The sequence below is a fragment of the Lontra canadensis genome, unplaced genomic scaffold (assembly GCF_010015895.1).
Source record: "Lontra canadensis isolate GAN:19392208 unplaced genomic scaffold, GSC_riverotter_1.0 scaffold71, whole genome shotgun sequence".
Lineage (NCBI taxonomy): Eukaryota > Metazoa > Chordata > Mammalia > Carnivora > Mustelidae > Lontra > Lontra canadensis.
In genome coordinates, this window is record NW_022631065.1 from 10958787 (window position 1) to 10975920 (window position 17134).

At 43.3% G+C, this 17134-nt stretch overlaps 1 protein-coding gene across 4 annotated transcripts in view; it reads left to right on the forward strand.

Annotated features, from left to right (window-relative positions):
* SLC4A5 (solute carrier family 4 member 5) overlaps positions 1–17134 on the forward strand; it is a 106008-nt gene continuing 88874 nt past the window's right edge. For 2 of the 4 annotated variants that reach the window (XM_032880778.1, XM_032880782.1), the window contains exon 1: positions 1–383. The gene's annotated coding sequence lies outside the window, so the exon portion shown is untranslated. Of the gene's footprint in view, positions 384–5712; positions 5759–10732; positions 10748–12300; positions 12368–17134 lie in introns of those variants that run through there. The other 2 variants (XM_032880779.1, XM_032880780.1) reach the window with 2 other exon arrangements.

Consider the following 17134-nt stretch of genomic DNA (forward strand, 5'->3'; position numbering starts at 1 on the left):
TGAGGATTGTCTCTTAAAGAAGCTGATTCTCTCTGGGGAAACGGCTCAGTTGGCCCCATTGTGCTTGAGCAAACTAAACCCACAAGTAATAACCCTCCCTAGGACATGCTGATTAGATAAAACAATAAGAATTGAGGAAGACAAAGACATTAGATTTAAAAACTTAAATCAAATGTTACTTTTACGGTGTCTGTGAATAGACAAAGACTTTTTGGTTCTAAAATAGTTGGTTGGTGAGGTAATAGAGGAGGGGCTATGTTAATAGCAGAGGTAGGAAAAAAAGGAGAGGTGGGTGGGTTCCAAAGGCAAGGCCCACCCTAAAGGATTGGATTCAACAGTGGCAGTGGCAGTGGAGCAACCAGTTACTGCACTACTGCACGCGGGTGAGTAGAGTGGATTTTAAATACATGGAGTTAACAGCTTGGTTGTAGGTTCAGTTTTGGGGATGTGAATGAATGAACCCAATGGTATAGGCAGGTGTCTCCAGCCCACAGAGGGTCAGGTGAGAATTTTGTTGCTTTTTGCTAAGGGCGGGTGCGGGATTTAGAGAGCAAAGATAAGGGACAGTCTCTTGTTTAATTTTTACCTATTTCAACATAGTGAAGGACAAGATAACGACCAGGTTGTCGTGTGGTGGTGTTGCTATTCTGCGTTCCCCTACCCCCATCTTTGGAGAGGGGAGTGTCTAGGGGCACGTGCATCTGTGCAATGTTAGATGTGCACTGAGGGGCTGAGATCTAGATCTAGTTGTATTCTCTGCATGTTGGTCTAACTGCCCTTCTTAATCCAGGTTCTTCAGCCATGGTAGTCATGAGGCTTGGTCCTGTTCTTTCTTCGAGCTTCTTTCAATTCAATAAGGGTTATGTCCAGCATCTTCTTGGAGGCTTCTATGACTCAGGGAAACATGAGACTTATATAAAAATCCCTACTTCACCTAAGCTTTCCCACCCGAAAGAGGTGACCTTTCCCAAGGATCTGCTTCTTGGGCTCTGGGAATGGGAAGCAGATTATGCATGAGAAGCAGGGGAGCTAGTCCTCATCTCTCTTTCTATATGTAACAGACTGTAGTTCTTGCAAATCAGGACTTCTGGGGATTAGTTGTCTATCCAAGAAAGTGTCACCCAGCCCTTGATGAAATTCTAACTTAGAAATCCAGAGCCCTTAGCTCTGTGAGCTTCTGTCCCCAAGAAAGAGTTTTTTACTTTCCTGGAATTTGGGACTGAGCTATGAGCTCACAAGCTGAAGCATGTTCTCAGGAGTATCCTAAAACCCCACCAACTATGCTCTTCTCCCCTTTGCCCCCCACCCCCAGCTTATTTTGGGTTGCCCAGTCTGAGGAGAGCCGTCTCTCCCCACCCATTGAAGGTGCTCAGTGAGTGGCTTGTCGCTTGACTGAATGCCTGCCCACTCTCCCTTTGGTTAAGTTCATCTTATCAGAGAGGCAGTAATCAATACTCAGAGTTATTGATGGAGATACTCAAATAGCTTCTCTTTTACCTCCCTGCTGTGTGACCATTGATGGAGGCCGGGCCAGCAAAGGAGATACTTCAGCAGAAGTGATGCTGTCACATAAAATAGAAGGCAGTGTGTGTTCTCTGATGTTACCATCCGCAAACCAGAACCAACCGGTCTTGGGTTTCCCTTTCATAACCTTCATCTGGAGAAAACTTTGCTTCTCGAGCTACTCAGCTACTCGCGATCTACTTCCCTGTCTGAAGAGTTGGGGTCTGTACTTCTTCAGCTAATTTATTCTCTCAGAAGTACATAATTTGCATTATTTTATATAATTTTGAAGGCAGGAGCCCTATAAGTTTCCTTACGCAAAAATGGATTCAGCTTGGTTTAAAGCCTAATGGGGCACTGCAGCATTCATGCCTGCTCTCATAGGTCATGAGCTGGGTCTGACTGCATCCTCCTCTTGTGTGTTAGCCTGCTTCCCCTTAATTCAGAACAGGAGCGGCTCTAACAGAGAAACAGAACATGATCATCCACACCTACTTCATTTCTATGCCTTTTACCCCAAACCTGGGCACACAGGTCATTTTATATCAGTATTCCTTGAACACAGGTTCTTTTAAAATTTTTTAAGATTTATTTGAGAGAGAGAGAGAGAGCTCATGAGCAGAGGGAGGAGCAGAGGGAGAGGGGAAGCAGACTCACCACTGAGTGGGGAGCCCAACACAGGGCTTGATCCCAGGACCCTGAGATCATGACCTGAGCCAAAACTAAGAGTCAGATGCTTAACCAACCAAACCACTTAGCCCCTTTATAAAGTGTATTTCATGAACTTAGTGATCTAGCTAAGGAGTTTTCTGGGATGAGTTTCCAAAGTACTGCCTTGTTGCTTCTAGCTGCCTAGCCAATTTTTACCATGGTGCACTAGTCATGTCGCCAGCGACCCTGTCCCCATGCACCGAATCATATAACCCCGTGGCTTACTGTGTACATGCAAGGCACTTTGCTGGGCTGTGGTGGCAATATGCAGATCAATAGCCCATGGGCCCTGCCCTCAGAAAGCTTACAGTCTAGCGGGAGGTGCAAGATACATGCATGTTGAGTAACAGTTGAAGGTAGTGTAAGTGTTCCATTAAACAGCATGACTCATGGGGTAAAATCAGAAAGCAGCCCGAGTTTTACCTCTGATTGCTCTTTTAGATTTATTCGGTGTGGCTGAATCTTGCTTTGCCCCTGGATAAAATTTAGACAAGTCATATGATTGTTCTGGTCACCCTTGGTCTCAGGCTCATTTCAGAAATTATAATGTTGATCCCATTAATAATCCAAACCTCAATCTCAATTAAAAATTGGGGCCTCTTCCCATACCAATCTGGTGTTGCTGAAGAAGAGAGGCCCGTGGTGGTTGGCGGTATGGATGGAAAGTCCTGGTTTCTACTCCTCCTCACTTATTCAGCTCCCAGGGTTCTGCAAAGGCTTCAGGGTTGCCTGGGGAGGGAGAAGAGGTGGGAGGTGTAGGAAAATTCTCTCTACAAGTGTCTGATCTCCAGCCTGACCGGGGTCCTCAGTGGAGACATGGCAATTCTTTTACACATCCCTGGTCTGACCCCTTGAAGGTCAACATTTCCATTACCCTCAAAACCCATCCCAAAGGCACACACTCCCAACCCTCACCACTTCTCATGGAGAAAGTCTATGTGGTCAGGTGGGAATTTCCTCTGCTTCTGCCCCTACCCACCATCTCTTCCCTTCCTTTTTCTTCCCTGTCTTAGATGAAATTGCTTGCCCTCCTTCCTTGGTCCTGGTTCAGCCTTTCACATCTGCTCTGTATCAGGAATCCCCCAGAAGCCAGTCAGCATAGTAGGTTCGCCTGGCATGGAGAACACCAGGGTTCAGAGACTAAGGGTCCTTTTTTAGGGCTTTTTCCTTGTTGTGTCTCATACATTATAGCTCCTTGTAATCAGACTCTACCTCTAACATAACTCCAGTCAAAGCAAAAAAAAAAAAACAAAAACAAAAACAAAAAACAAAAAAACCCCCACTATTTTAAAGAAGTGTTTAAAATTATATATTACCTTATTTAATATTAAATCAAAATTATTTACTTTTTTGTGGTAAAATATACATAACAAAATTTACCATTTTAACTATTTTTGAGGATACAAATTTAATAGCATTAAGTACATTCATATTACTGTACAACCATCACTACCATCTATATCCAGAACTTTTTCATCTTCCCCAACTGAAACTCTGTACCTATTAAACAGTGACTCCCCAATGCCCCCTTCCCCAGCCTCAGATCCACTATTCTACCTTCTGTCTCTATGAATTTGGCTATTCTAGGTACTTCGTATAAGTGGAATCATACAGCATTTGTCTTTTTGGGTCGGGCTTATTTCACTTAGCACAATGTCCTCAAGGTTCATGCATGTTGTAGCTTGTGTTAGAATTTCCTTCCTTTCATTTAGAAACATTTTTTAAGACTTTATTTTTATGTGATGTCTCCACCAAGTGTGGGGCTCAAGCTTACAACCCCAAGCTAAAGAGGCATGCGCTCTACCAGCTGAGCCAGCCTCTCTTCCCTTCTAAAGGCTGAGTAATATTGAATTGCATGGATATGCCACATTTTGTTTGACCTTTCATCTATAGATAAACATTTAGATTGTTTCCACCTTTTGCCTATTGTGAGTAACGAACACTGGTGTACAGTATGAGTACCTCTTTGAACCCCTGCTTTTTAACCCTTTGGGATATATATATCCAGAAGTAGAATTTGTTTTTGAATAGCAAACACATCCCTATGTGGACAATATAAAAGGGATAAGAGGTTATACCAGTGGCCTATGGGCACCTGCCTCCTGGTTCTGCTCCCAGGAATCTTCAGTGAAACCAGGTTCTTGTAACTTCTTCCCTGGAGAGACTATGCCCCCATAGGTGTACCTGCTACTCCCTGCACCAACAAATGGTGGCAAACCATAAGCACTATTCTACACTTTGCTTTTCCCCCCAACTTAATATTTCTAAAAATCATTTCATAGCATTGTTTAAAGAGTATTCACTCTATTTAAAAGCTCATGGTTTTCCAGTGTACAGACAAAACTTTTTTTTTAATCAGTCCCCAATAGATGGACATTCAGGTTGTTTCCAGTGCTTTGCTGCCACAAACAATGCTGTAATAATAACAGCGAGAATTTACTGGGCATTTGTTATGTGTCATCTTCAAATCCTTTACAGTTCTTTCCATGTATTGTATCATTTAATTTCCATGATAATACTCTGACATAAAATTGCAGGGAGGTGGGTAACTGCCCCAAACCACACATACGTCTTTATCCACAGGTGGGAGTATATGCCCAAGATAAATTTCTAGACAAAAAGTCACTGCCACCCTAAGGTATGTGCATTTTAAAGTTTTATAAATATTGCCAAAGTGGCCCCATCAACCCTGCATTTGCATATGCCCAATGCAGGGTCACCAGCCATTGTGTGGAAGAGGGCCCACTTCCTTCCCCTGTTACTGTTATGAAACCTTTTGATATTTGGTGATTTGAAAGTTAAAAAGTGGCATTTCATTGTGGCTCTAATTTGCTGCTTCTTCTTTTTTTAAGATTTCATTTACTTATTTGAGTGAGAGAGAGAGAGAGAGAGAGAGAGGCAGTATGCAGGCATGAGTCGGAGAATGGGCAGGGGGACAAGCATACTCCCACTGAGCAGGGAGCATGACTCTCAGATTCTAGGACCCCTGAGATCAGGACGTGAGCCAAAGGCAGATGCTTAACCACTTAACCGATTGAGCTAGCCAGGCCTCCAACCCTATTTTTAAAAAATGAGGTTGAATATCTTTTCAAATGTTTAAAGGCCACTTGTTTTCCTGATGGCATTTTAGAAACCTGACAAAATGGTTCTACAGTTTATCTAGAGATTATGGGCAAGGTAGACTCCATTCCTTAAAATTTCCATTTTGCATCTGTATTTTTCTGAATAGGTAATACAGTCACAAGATTCAAAATGTAATAGAAGTAAAAGGGTATAGAGTAGAAATCCCCTCTTTCCAAGTGTTTAGCTGCCTAGACCCTAACCCCAAACACAATTTGGGTTCCATTTCTTGCCTGCTCCCATGAGCATAACCTGGGCCATGCTGATATTGAAACACTCTGAGCTGTTTCATGTGTGAAAGATTAAGTTCAAACCTCCCTCTCTAACCCCACCAGTGTTCTCTTAACTCCACACAGCACCTGACCTTCAACCTTACCCAGACTCCTCTCATGAGACAGTGCCTGACTCTTCCTTTCCCGTCCAGGTAAGATTCTCAGCCCCTCCGGAGGCGTCACTTCATTGCTCCACTGACCTCCAGCCGCCCCTGCCTGGAGGGTATGAAACTTTCTGTTTCATGGCATCTAGCTAAAAGTTGCTCACCCACAGGATTGCTTGAATTTTAAAATCTTGACAGAGTAACCACGTAACTTATTGCCCAAACTGGAAGCCTTTTGAGAATGAAAGGGGGCAGTACTAACAATGAAGCCAAGACAAGTGGGCAGATGGTGACTGTCCAAGGCAAATTGAGATGCAAGTTCAACCCCAGTCTTAAGGACAATCACATTTAATTTCAGGGCAGAGATGAATGTGCTGAGTCCAATAAATAAATACATTGCTGCCTTTGTCCACTGCCCAAGCCTCTCCTCTAAATGGAAAATTTTTTAATAGCACATTTCTCCAACGCTATTTTCTTTAAAAATCTATCCTTTGGAATCCAGTTTCAGCCTCTAAACTGAAGTGTATAAGAAGCATTCACTTATTTTCTAACAATCTCCATCTGTATTTTGAGTCCCCATTTTAAAAAGGTACTGTCTTTTTAAATCCCTGTCAGTTCCAGTTTCCATATTGGGGGTCAGAGTGGGGTGGGGTACTGGACTATTAGGGACCTACAAAGGCCCCTACCCTTGACATCATCTGTCCTTGTCTCATCTGCTCTTGTTTGTTGGTACCTATAGGTCCCAGTGGAGCACCGAGTCTCCCTCCATGTCTTTGTGCCACCTCGGGTGAGGGGGAGGGGACAGCCTTGATCATCATAACCATCTTCCCCCATACCTCAGTCTAGGTTTGCTCAGGAGTCTTTTCAATTGCGCTGAGGGAAGAGGCTCCTTTTATCTCTTTTTTCTGCTTTCATATGCCTTCCCTGAGGCAAAGCGTGGAATGGTCTGGCTGTTTAAATGGGAGGCAGGAAAGGAAGTAAAGAAAATACCAGGCTGTTATTCATTCATTCATTCATTCATTCATCAGTAGCAGACACTGGCTAATCATTCAGAATATTATTTTGCAAGGCATATATGAATGCCTTATATAAGATGTGCTTTGTTTTAACCTTATGATGTAATTTTCTGTATCTTTTAGGAAAGCCTCCCTAACCACATCCCCCAGGCTAGTTCAGACATTTACCAGCTGTGGGTGAACTTGGGCAAGTTATTTTATCCTCTCACAGCTTTAGTTTCCTTATCTATAACTGCAGATAACAGTAGTTCATATTAATTAAGTGCTTGGCACTTACCAGGCACTATTCCAAATTATCTCATTTAATCCTAAGCAGACTCATGAGAAACATACTATTATTCCCATTTTACAGACAAGGAAACCAAGTCTCAGGGTTATAAGTATCCCGCCCAGAGTCATGTGACCTCCTGCTCTTAACCACTGCTTTTATAAAGCTCTTTGCCCAGATCCTAACACATAGTAAAAGCTCTGTAAATTCTAAGCTAATACCTTAACCATGACTATTTGTCATATTTAAAATGTATATACATTTATAAATATTTAACATATATCTCTATTCAATTTTCCCATTCAGGAATATGTTACCTTATTTTATGCTTCTTAGCAGAATTTTTTCTTACATTCTCATATAAAATATGCATTTCTAGGCAAGTTTATTTCTAGATGTTTGAGGAATTTTGTCACTATTGAAAATGAAATCTTTCTCCCTATTATATCTTTTCATCAGACAGTGTATATGTGTCTCCAGATTCTTGTTAATGAATCACCATCCAGAAGCCCCCAGAGGAGTGGCTTTCCCTCTCATTTTAGGCTGACAGCATGAAGATCACTTGACCCACATGGTGAAACACAGTCCAATAGGGAATGAGGGACAGGGTGAGGAATGGCTTTCCAGGGTGTCTTAGGTTGGCTGACAGATCACTGTCCCCAGGCTCAGGAAGTACAACCTGGGGGAAGGGAGAAGGGTTTGCTCCAAGACCCTCCTGGAGCCCAAGGGATGGATTCCCAAGCACCCGCAGTTCCTCTGTGGCCTCAGTGATTCGTAATTGAACTTGTCAAATGATGACTCCAGTGGCAGCTCTGTCAAGGGCCAAGCTTGCCACATTGGGAGTGTGGCTTGCTTAAAAAAAGGGATGGCTCATTTTCCTTTGGGAAATATGTCATCCATGGAGTCCTTAATATTCTCTTTTGCCAACCTCCATCCAGGGCCTTGAGAGGGCAGCAGAGAGCAGATGCAGAGGAGAGAAAAGGTCCTGTTCCAGGCCTGCAGAGGGATTTTGTCTCCCCGCCTCCACAGAACAGGCATGGTGTAAACTTCCTGGGAGTATGCTAATGATAATATTACTAGCTGCTACTAATTATTTTGTGCGCCAGACATTGACCTAAGATTTTATATACATGGATTCAGTCAGTTCTCATAATAACCACTGAGGTAGGTGTGATTTCCATTTTTTAGCTGAGGAAATTGAAGAAAAAAATAGATAGGTGACTTGCTCAACATCCCAAAGTTTGTGGAGTGAGGATTCGAACCAACCGTTCATAAGCCTCTATTACAGGTGTCAGGGATACCTCAGTGAACAAGACTAAGTCTCTCCCAGATCAGAGGAAGAGAAAGTAATGAATGAACAAACAAATATATAATGTGGTTTTGGATAGAAATGCCATATAGTCCAATAAGGCAGAGTTAAAGACTAGAGAGGGGCATTTTGGAGAGGCTGGTCAGGGAGGACTTTCTTAGGTATTTGGCATCAGAAAGCTGGGTACATGAGAAACCTGAAGGTGGGGGAGGCAGTAAGTGCAAAGGTGCTGAGGTGGGAATGAGCCTGGGATGTTGGAAGAATAGCAGGACGTGCAGTGTGGTTTGTGTAGAGTGAGCCGAGGTCTGTGCTATTGCAGGCCACAGGCCACAGCAGTGCCTGGGGGTAGATGGAGCTGGCCGAAGGAGAGAACCCACCCACCACATAACCCGAGCCTGGCCTCCTCAGGGTTCTCAGCTTCCCTTTAAGATATCTCTCAGCTTTTCTTGCCTTCTTATACAGTCTTGACATGCCACAGTATGTTCCCTCCTCAACCCTGGATACAGTTCAAAAGCAGCTAAAGTGGAAAAGAATCTGGGGCAGCCAGTCTTGTACCACCCGCCAAAGCTTGGCACAAACAATCTGAGAGACAAAAATCACGCATACTGGCATGAGGCTTGCCAGCTTGTGGAAAACCTTTTGTGGGCAAAAGTTCTAGGGAAGCCTGCTGGGCACCCAAATAATCCTTATTCCCAGCAACACAGGGGTAGGAAGTTCATTTTTCTTTCATGGGACTTCACCCGCAATGTCAGACCTGCCTAAGACCTGCCATCTTTTAAACCCAGGTTGGGTTCAGGTGGCATTGAACCAGAAGATGGAAGGGAACCTGTCCCTGTGAAGTAACCACCTCTGTGTGCCAGGTCTCCAAAGGAAATAGAGGCCCAGAGGTCCAAAGCTGCAAATTACTAAGAATCTTTGTCCTTCCTTCCTCCTTGTAGCATCCTGGTGATTGGGGTGGGCCCTTATGGAGTACTCTTTTGGCCTGGATTAGAGGCATTTTGGTTTCTAGAACCAGAGGGGTCTGAGCAGTCAAATCCAGGATTCTTGACCATGGCACTTTTGATAGTCTGTGGGGCTTCTTGTACATTGTAGGATGTTAGCAGCATCTCTGGCCTCTACCCATTAGAGGCCAGTAGGACTCTCATCCCAGTGTTAACAGCCAGAAATGTGTCCAGTCATTGCCAAATGTCCCCTTGGTGGGGAAACACTTCTGACTAAGAACCCATTGGTCCAATCTTTTCCCTTGCTCCTAAGTCAATGCATGAGTCTCAGCCCTTACGACTCTGGTGGTGAAGAAGGACTGAAAGCCCTCAAGTGTTTGTCCCCATACTTAATGCCGGCTGGGCAAACCAGTCCCCTTAGCAGTAAGCTAAGTGAGCTTAGTGAGCGAGGCCATAGGTAAGGGAGAGGAGAGAAATGGGACAGCCAGATCTTCCTTCAACATTTTTTACTCACAAAACTAAACCATGGGGAAGGCCAGGGGTAGAGCTGGCCATAGGTACCACTGGACTAGGTCTGTCTCTCTCCGTTCTGTCTCTTAGTCACACACACACACACACTTCTACCACTCTCGGTCTTGGCTCTTTTCTCTCCCCCTGAATACAGGCTTTCTCCAGAGACAAAAGAGAGCTCAGTACAGGAGGAGAAGGGTAGCAGTGGGGCTGATTTAGTCCAAAAGATTGGCAGGGCAGGAGCAAGACATTGTGCATATCAGTGAAGGGAGAGTGAAGTAACTCTTCATGGGGTCCAGACCAGAATAGGGGTAAATGAAGCCATGTAGGGCTGTTGGAGGGGGGAAGAGGAAAATGTCTAGAGAGTAGAGGTCTTCATCAGGTTGAAAAGCAGGAAAGAAGAGAGGCAGAAATCAGGAAGTTGTCCACTAAAAGTGTCAACCTTCTGCCCAGCTTCACAAACATTTGTTCTACTCCAGAGACATAGACTTGTAGAATCACAGGATGTTAAAGCTTGAAGGAAATTTAGAGACCGTTTCATCCAACCAACTCTATGCAGGCTCTTTCATTAATTCATCAGCACTGGGATTTGAGGAGGATACTTGTTTACAATCTTTCCCTCTATGCTTGGAATCAAATGAGAAATAATAAGACACAGAAGTCCCATAGGTAGAAGTCAAAATAGCTTTGTAACAGGTAAAGCTGATTGGAGAATTTGTCTCAGAATGCACACCCACAATCAGGCTTCCTAATTTTTTCCACCAGAATTAAGCTCGTTTACCCAACACTGGAGGACTCCCTACCTGCAGGGTGAGAAACTGCCCCAAAAGTTTGTGTGAAGAGAGGAGAGGAGTCCAACTTGGATTTTCTCTGAAGCAGGCAGTTCTCAGTCGGATCTGAGCCATGGCACATGCCCACTGTATTCTCCCAAATGTGCCGATTGCCTGAGTCACTCTTCCTCCTCTGGGTGAAATTGAGTGAGGGGGTAGAGAGGTAAGTGAGTACTCTTTTTGAGACTCTAGAAAGGACAGAAGCTACTACGTTATAGGGAATGGTAAAGGGTTTAGAGGGAGAGGGATGAGTTTCTCCTAACAAGACCATTTAAGTGCCAACTCTACTTCAAGGAACCTAGAATCCAGAGAGGTGAAGTGATTACCTTAAGACTGCACAGCTCTGGGGATAGAATGAGGTTCTTCAGACTTCTAACGCCATGGCTTTACCATTTCATACTGTCATCCCAGGGGTCATCAGCCTGAGTCAGTATCAAGAATCTCCTACTCTGTCATTCAGGGTGCCTTCTTGCCCCTCCCCCATCACCACCTCCATCTGTCCCTCATTACATCCATCCTCACCTCCACCACCTCCACTGATGCCTCTACGATGTCCCTCTATGCCCAGCTACCGGATCACCACTGCTACTGTTCCCCCTGCCACTTCTCCCTTGACCATTTCCACCGTCATTACTACTATCCCCCTTTTGGTTAGCAGGCAGCCAGCACAGACCATTTGGGTACAGAAGTAGATGTGAACTAGAAGGCTGCTCAGATGGCTCTGGTCTTGAGAAGTCTTCAGGGTCTTTGAGGTCAAATATCTCTCCAGCTCCTGGTGTCCCCTAATCCCTCCAGAAAGATCATCTCAGAGTGTTTTAAGGAGACTGTGACAGAGATACAGAAACATAAGTGCACATGTTTATATAAACGCCTTTTTTTTTTAACAGATTCATTTATTTACTTTAGAGAGAGAGTATGCATGAGTGAGAAGGGGGGTAGGGTACAGGGGGAGGGAGAGGGACAAGCAGACTCCATGCTGAGCACAGAGCCCCACTTGGGGCTCAATCCCAGGACCCTGAGATCACACCCTGAGCCGAAAGCAGGAGTCGGATGCTGGGCTGAGCTACCCAGGAGCCCCCGTATAAACTCTTTGACTACAAGTACAATTTCTAAGCCATGGCCTAATCTGACAGCTGCAGATTTAGGCATCTGCAATGTGATGAGATTCATTACTGGCATCTCAGCAGTTCTCAAAGCTCTAATGATCCAAGGGTTAAAGTTATTCAAGTGAGCTGTAATTTGGGGTTCCAGCCAGCTGGGGTCCCCCAGTACACCATACCAAACCCAGGCCTCTGCAAGCTCCTGGAAGTGCTGCCACCGATCTGTAAAATGGGTGACCTTGGGGTGAGGGGTGGTGCTGGATCATCCCTAAGGTCTCTTCCCTCTCTAACATCCCTCCAAGACAGAATCCAAAAAGGACTTAGGGTAGAAATCATGCAGGGAGATAAACAAGCATCTAAAAACCAAGGCTAAGTTAAAATCCAAGAAGAAATTTAGAGCAAAGTTGTCCACCTACAATTATGGCCGGCTCTGCTCAGACCCTGCTCTACCCGGGTCTGTCAGCCGAACAGGCATTGGTTCCTTGCCCTGCAGGAGTGTCCCTTCCCCCACCCTGGTCACATGGCTGGCCGCCACTGAGCCCCATAAGTCAATCTCCAATGCCCCAAATACAGTTCAGTCTGGAAATCACAGAGTGTCCTTCTTGCCACCTAACAGCACCAGAGCAAGTGACACCAGCCTTCCTGAGATTTGGATCCTGGTTTCCAGTGCTAAGACTGTGAAGGTAAGTTTGCAGCTTGGAGTTTCAGAGATAGTAGAGAAAACTAGACAGATAAAGAAAAATGTGCTTGACAATGTGAACAGGTATTTGAGAGTGAGCTTCACACACACAGAGAAGGAGAATACCACGAAAGTTGAATAAATCCTCCAAACGAGCATTGGATATTTGCCTTTTCTTTAAAAAAAATTATCCTGTGTCAGTGACCCTGTTGTCTTGAGTTCACTGGTTTGGGGCATAGAACCTCACACCAGATTAACTGAAATGATATGAAATGCACTCTCTCTGACACCTTGGCAAGTTAGTTCATTTTTCTTCTCATCTGATGCAACTGAGAATCTTTTTCTTCTAGGCAATGCACATTTCTTTTGCCTTTGTGAAATTTACAAGACTGGCTGCAAATTTTATGGGGAGTAAGCAAGAGCACTGAGACTTGCTTCTTCCCCAGAAAACTATGGGAAAATAGATTACATCTGTTGATATAACATCTCAGGATAGAAACTAAATAATGGCTAGCCTCCTTTCATTACACATTTCTGTTGTTAGATTTGGATATTGCACCTGTTTTTGCTACTGGTGGTTTGCTACGGGATATTTTGTTTACTTGTTTTCTCTTCCTCTTCTGGGGCACGCACGGGTGAGGTCTGCAGGGCCCAGAGGCAATGAATAAACTATCGGTTGGGAAGGTGGCCTTTCTCTAATTTCTAAGCTTAGTCTTTAAAGCCCTCATGACCCCACATCATTTTTGTCAATTCAGCTCACAAAATCATCCCAGATGAGCTCTCCAGGAGGTCCTTTTTTGAAATACTTTGAGCTGTCTGTGGAGTTCACTGGATACCACATTGGGCTGGTCCTGTTTTTAAGTATAATGTCAAATGGCTTAAAAGATGGGATGGGAGGGAAAGCTCCTAAAAGGCTGACTGATGCTTGTGGCACAACCTTTTTTCTACTTAGTTTTCCCCCCAGATATATGGATGTCTAATCTTAAGGATTTATTACCATATTTTGCCCTTCTTCCCTAATAATCTATTTTGTTCTATTTGTTTCCAGTGTCTAGAGCAAATATCTGGAACAAAGTGGATTCATTGGACTGAACTGATGTGCCTCTGTGGCCAGGGGCTTGGGGAGGGAGCAGTGTTAAATGGCCCATGATTCAATCAACAGGGTTTTGCTAGTCAAAATGCATTGTATGCCCATCAGGTTGGCTGTATCACCACCTCCTTGCTGCAGCAGACATGAAGGCTGCTTGGGCAGGGACCCTGTGTGTCTGTTCCCTGGTGTGGCACTCTGGTGCTTAGCCTCACGGTGTTAGGGCGTTGATTCTGTCAGTAGGGTTTGTGCTCTCCGGGATCCACAGTGGGAGTCCAGGCTGGTGGCAGGGACAATAAAGTGGAATGGGTCCCTCGTGACTCAGGACAGAAAAGAATTTGGTCTGATCCCTCACTGTAAAGCCATACTCACCCCCAGGGTCTAAAGATGGATGGGAGAATAATGAGGAGTGAGTGCAGCAGTGGAAGGGCTGGTGTAGGAAAAACTGTTGTTACAAGTTTGTTCCTTTGCTATATGCCCAGAGCTGGTTTGTTGCTAATAAATTTCTCTGGCAACATACTGTAGTGGATGGTTGTACTGGTTAATATTCTTGGGAATCACCTGAAGCTAGCCGAAGAGAAAAGACGAGTTTATTATAATGCCATCGGGAGGTCTTGGAGATGGGAATTCAGCTAGACCTCAGGAAGGGCCTAGAACTCAGAAGTCAATGGCTTCTTCCAGACCTCTCTGTCTCTTGTGTCTTCATGTCTTTCTTTCCTCTTCCAACCCCCTACCTCCCTTCGTTTTCTCCCTTTCTCTTTCTCTGCCTGCCTTTCTTCTTGGGGTTGGGGAATCAGAGAGAATCCCATTTCAATCTTAGCTCTGCCTGTGACACAGGGTAACTTTCTTAATTCTTTGAATCTCCATTTCCTCATCCGTAAAGTGGGGGTGAAAATTATGCACCTCACTGAATTTTAATCAGGAGTAAATGAGAGTATGAAAGCAAGATATCTGACATTCAATTAATATACGTTATACAAAATGGTAGAGATAGAAATTCTGTTTCAAGAGGTAGGTCAGTTTTGTAAATTTTTGCAAGGAGCCGTGTAGCTGCTGATTAGAATAGTTCATCCAAACACTTTGCAAATGGTTAGCACTCTGTTTGAGTTGGTTCAAATGAATGATTTCCATTGAAGATGTTCTGGGGCAGCCTGGGTTCTTCTCCTACTTCTGCATCCTCCTCGAAGGGACCTTCTCTCAAGTTGTGAGGAGGTAGGACCTGCGGAGGAGGTGAGGAAGGAATGGTCTGAACTAGTGCAGAACTGGGAGGTATGCATCTACCCAAATATGAACTACATTACATCTCCGTGCTTCTGTAGTTCCACGAAGTTTTCATCTGTTTGTCATTTTTGCATTTACTTTTGTTTGATTTCCAATCTGAAAATCCATAGTACTTCAGATATGAAAGAATACGTTTTTAAAACATGCTGGAAAATTCCATTTCATTTCTATTAGTCAAGTCAGTTCAGAATTAACTGACTCAGGAGTTACAGTGTTATCAGTACTCTGCTTTTCTACTTTTCTTGGATATTTCCCTCCCTATGGCAAACAACATTGTAGCACCCAAGCTTACTGTCTTCCCGTGGAACCAGTCTCTGTGATGGGGGAATGGGGAGTGTTTGATTGGCTAGGCTGGACCACATGGCCTTTCCAGTTGTGGCTGGGGAGAGATGGGGTGAGCCCCATCTAAAAGATTTGGAGGTGGTTCCATATGGGAAAAGACGATCTGTTACTCGGCTTGTCTCTACTCATGCTGTGAGGGCCGAGGAAGATACCGACTCTCAGAAAATCACCAATCAATTGGAGCTACCAGTGCGTCATTGCTAAGCTTACCAATTCACAGTGCCCAGTTTGAAAGCAAAGATGTGATCTTGTTATGCATGTGAAGCTCATGAGAACTAAGATCCATGCATGGTGATTCAGTTTAATAGAAAATATAAATAGGAATTATTTCCTTAAAACAGCGGTTCTCAATGTGTGGTCCCTGGATCAGCAGCTTCAGCATCAAGTGGAAACTTGTAGAGAGCACAAACTTTCAGTCTACAGCTCAAATCCACAGAATCAGTAACTCTTGAATGGAGCTCAGAAATCCAGGTTTTAACGCGCCCTCTGACACATGCATACCTTTGAGTACTCTTGCAAACCACTTCTTGAAGAAACCACTTCTCCTGAATATTTAAACATGATACACTTCGAACAAACGGATTTAACCCTGGGTTATCAGGGGGATAAAATTATCCACTAAGTGGGAGTATATGTGTCGTATTAAATTATTTGTCTTAAAATGTTTAAAATAAAATAATATGTAACCATAATTAAAAATAAAGTAACACATGTAAGAGCTTATAACAAAAAAACAACAAAACTCCATTCTAGCTTTCTAAATACTCCACTGTTCCATCTCCCAAAGATGGTCGCCTGGAATTCTTTTAGCTTTTTCTGTTGGCTACCTACACCCCTCTAATAATATATACATATTATTTATATATATGTACCTCCTGCTATTTGTCAGAGCTGGATATTAGCCACCTACAGGTAAATAATTATCTTATACCACACCCATCTCTTCTCCCTTGTCCCAATGTAGATATATATTGTTTTTTGTTAATTCAAAAATCAATGTTTATACCCTTATGACCGTGTACCATAACCACATTTTATTTCTTGGAATATTAATTTTTTTTCCTGGTATTTCTAGTTGCCTTCCTTTGCATTTTCTATCTTTGTCTCTGTCTTAAATTGTTCCAAATTCTCAAGAAGTGTATCAGATCTCCGACATTTCATCTTTTCCTTGGGTGGTTCCTTCTGAAATGTCATTTTTAGTTCTGCCGAGGAGAGACTAGGGCTGTGGCACAGCTGCCATCTAGGGACCTCCCTTCATTTTTCTTCAGCTTGGAGCCCTCTCTTGGATCCCATTGTCTTCCCCTTCTTGATTCATTGTGGTAACATACTTAAATAACTTCATAAGAAGTTACAAGAGAGAAGTAAAATGATTTCTTGCATATGTGAAGATGTCTTCTACCCTCTCTTGCCTGGTAGTTTGCCTGAGTAGAGAATGCTAGGTTAGAAATCATTCTCCCTCAGAATTTTGGATGCATTGCTCTGTCTTCTTCTGTTATCCAAGTTGCTGATGAGAAATCAGATAGTCTTTTATTCATTTGTAGGTGAGCTGTTTCTGTTTATTTCATTCTATAAGTTTTAAAGATTTCCTTTTTTCTTGACATTTATTTAGTGTTCTAAAATTTCACAATGACATATCAAAGGGTGAGGATTTTTCCCACCAGTCATTCTTTGTGCAGGGTACTCACTTGGCCATTTTGAGACTGTTACATCATAGTGGTGGGGAGTTCTCTTATTTCTTTAAAAAAAAACTCACTTAAAAATTTTTAATAATAAAATACTTCAAACTTGTATATCACTGTCCTGAATTAACAGATGTTAACATTTTATCATATTTGCTTCATTTCCATCTATATCTATCCAAAATATCAAAGATACAGCTAACACATCAAGATTAAATCTTACTTTTCCTCAGAAGTAACCTGGAGTTAGTGTGTCTCATTCCTCTGGGCAATTTTCTGCTGTTGCTTATAAATGTAGCAATAAACAATAAAATTTAAGACAATGTTTTGAAATTTTATATAAATAATGTCACTTCGTCTCTGTATCTTTGTAACTTGCTTT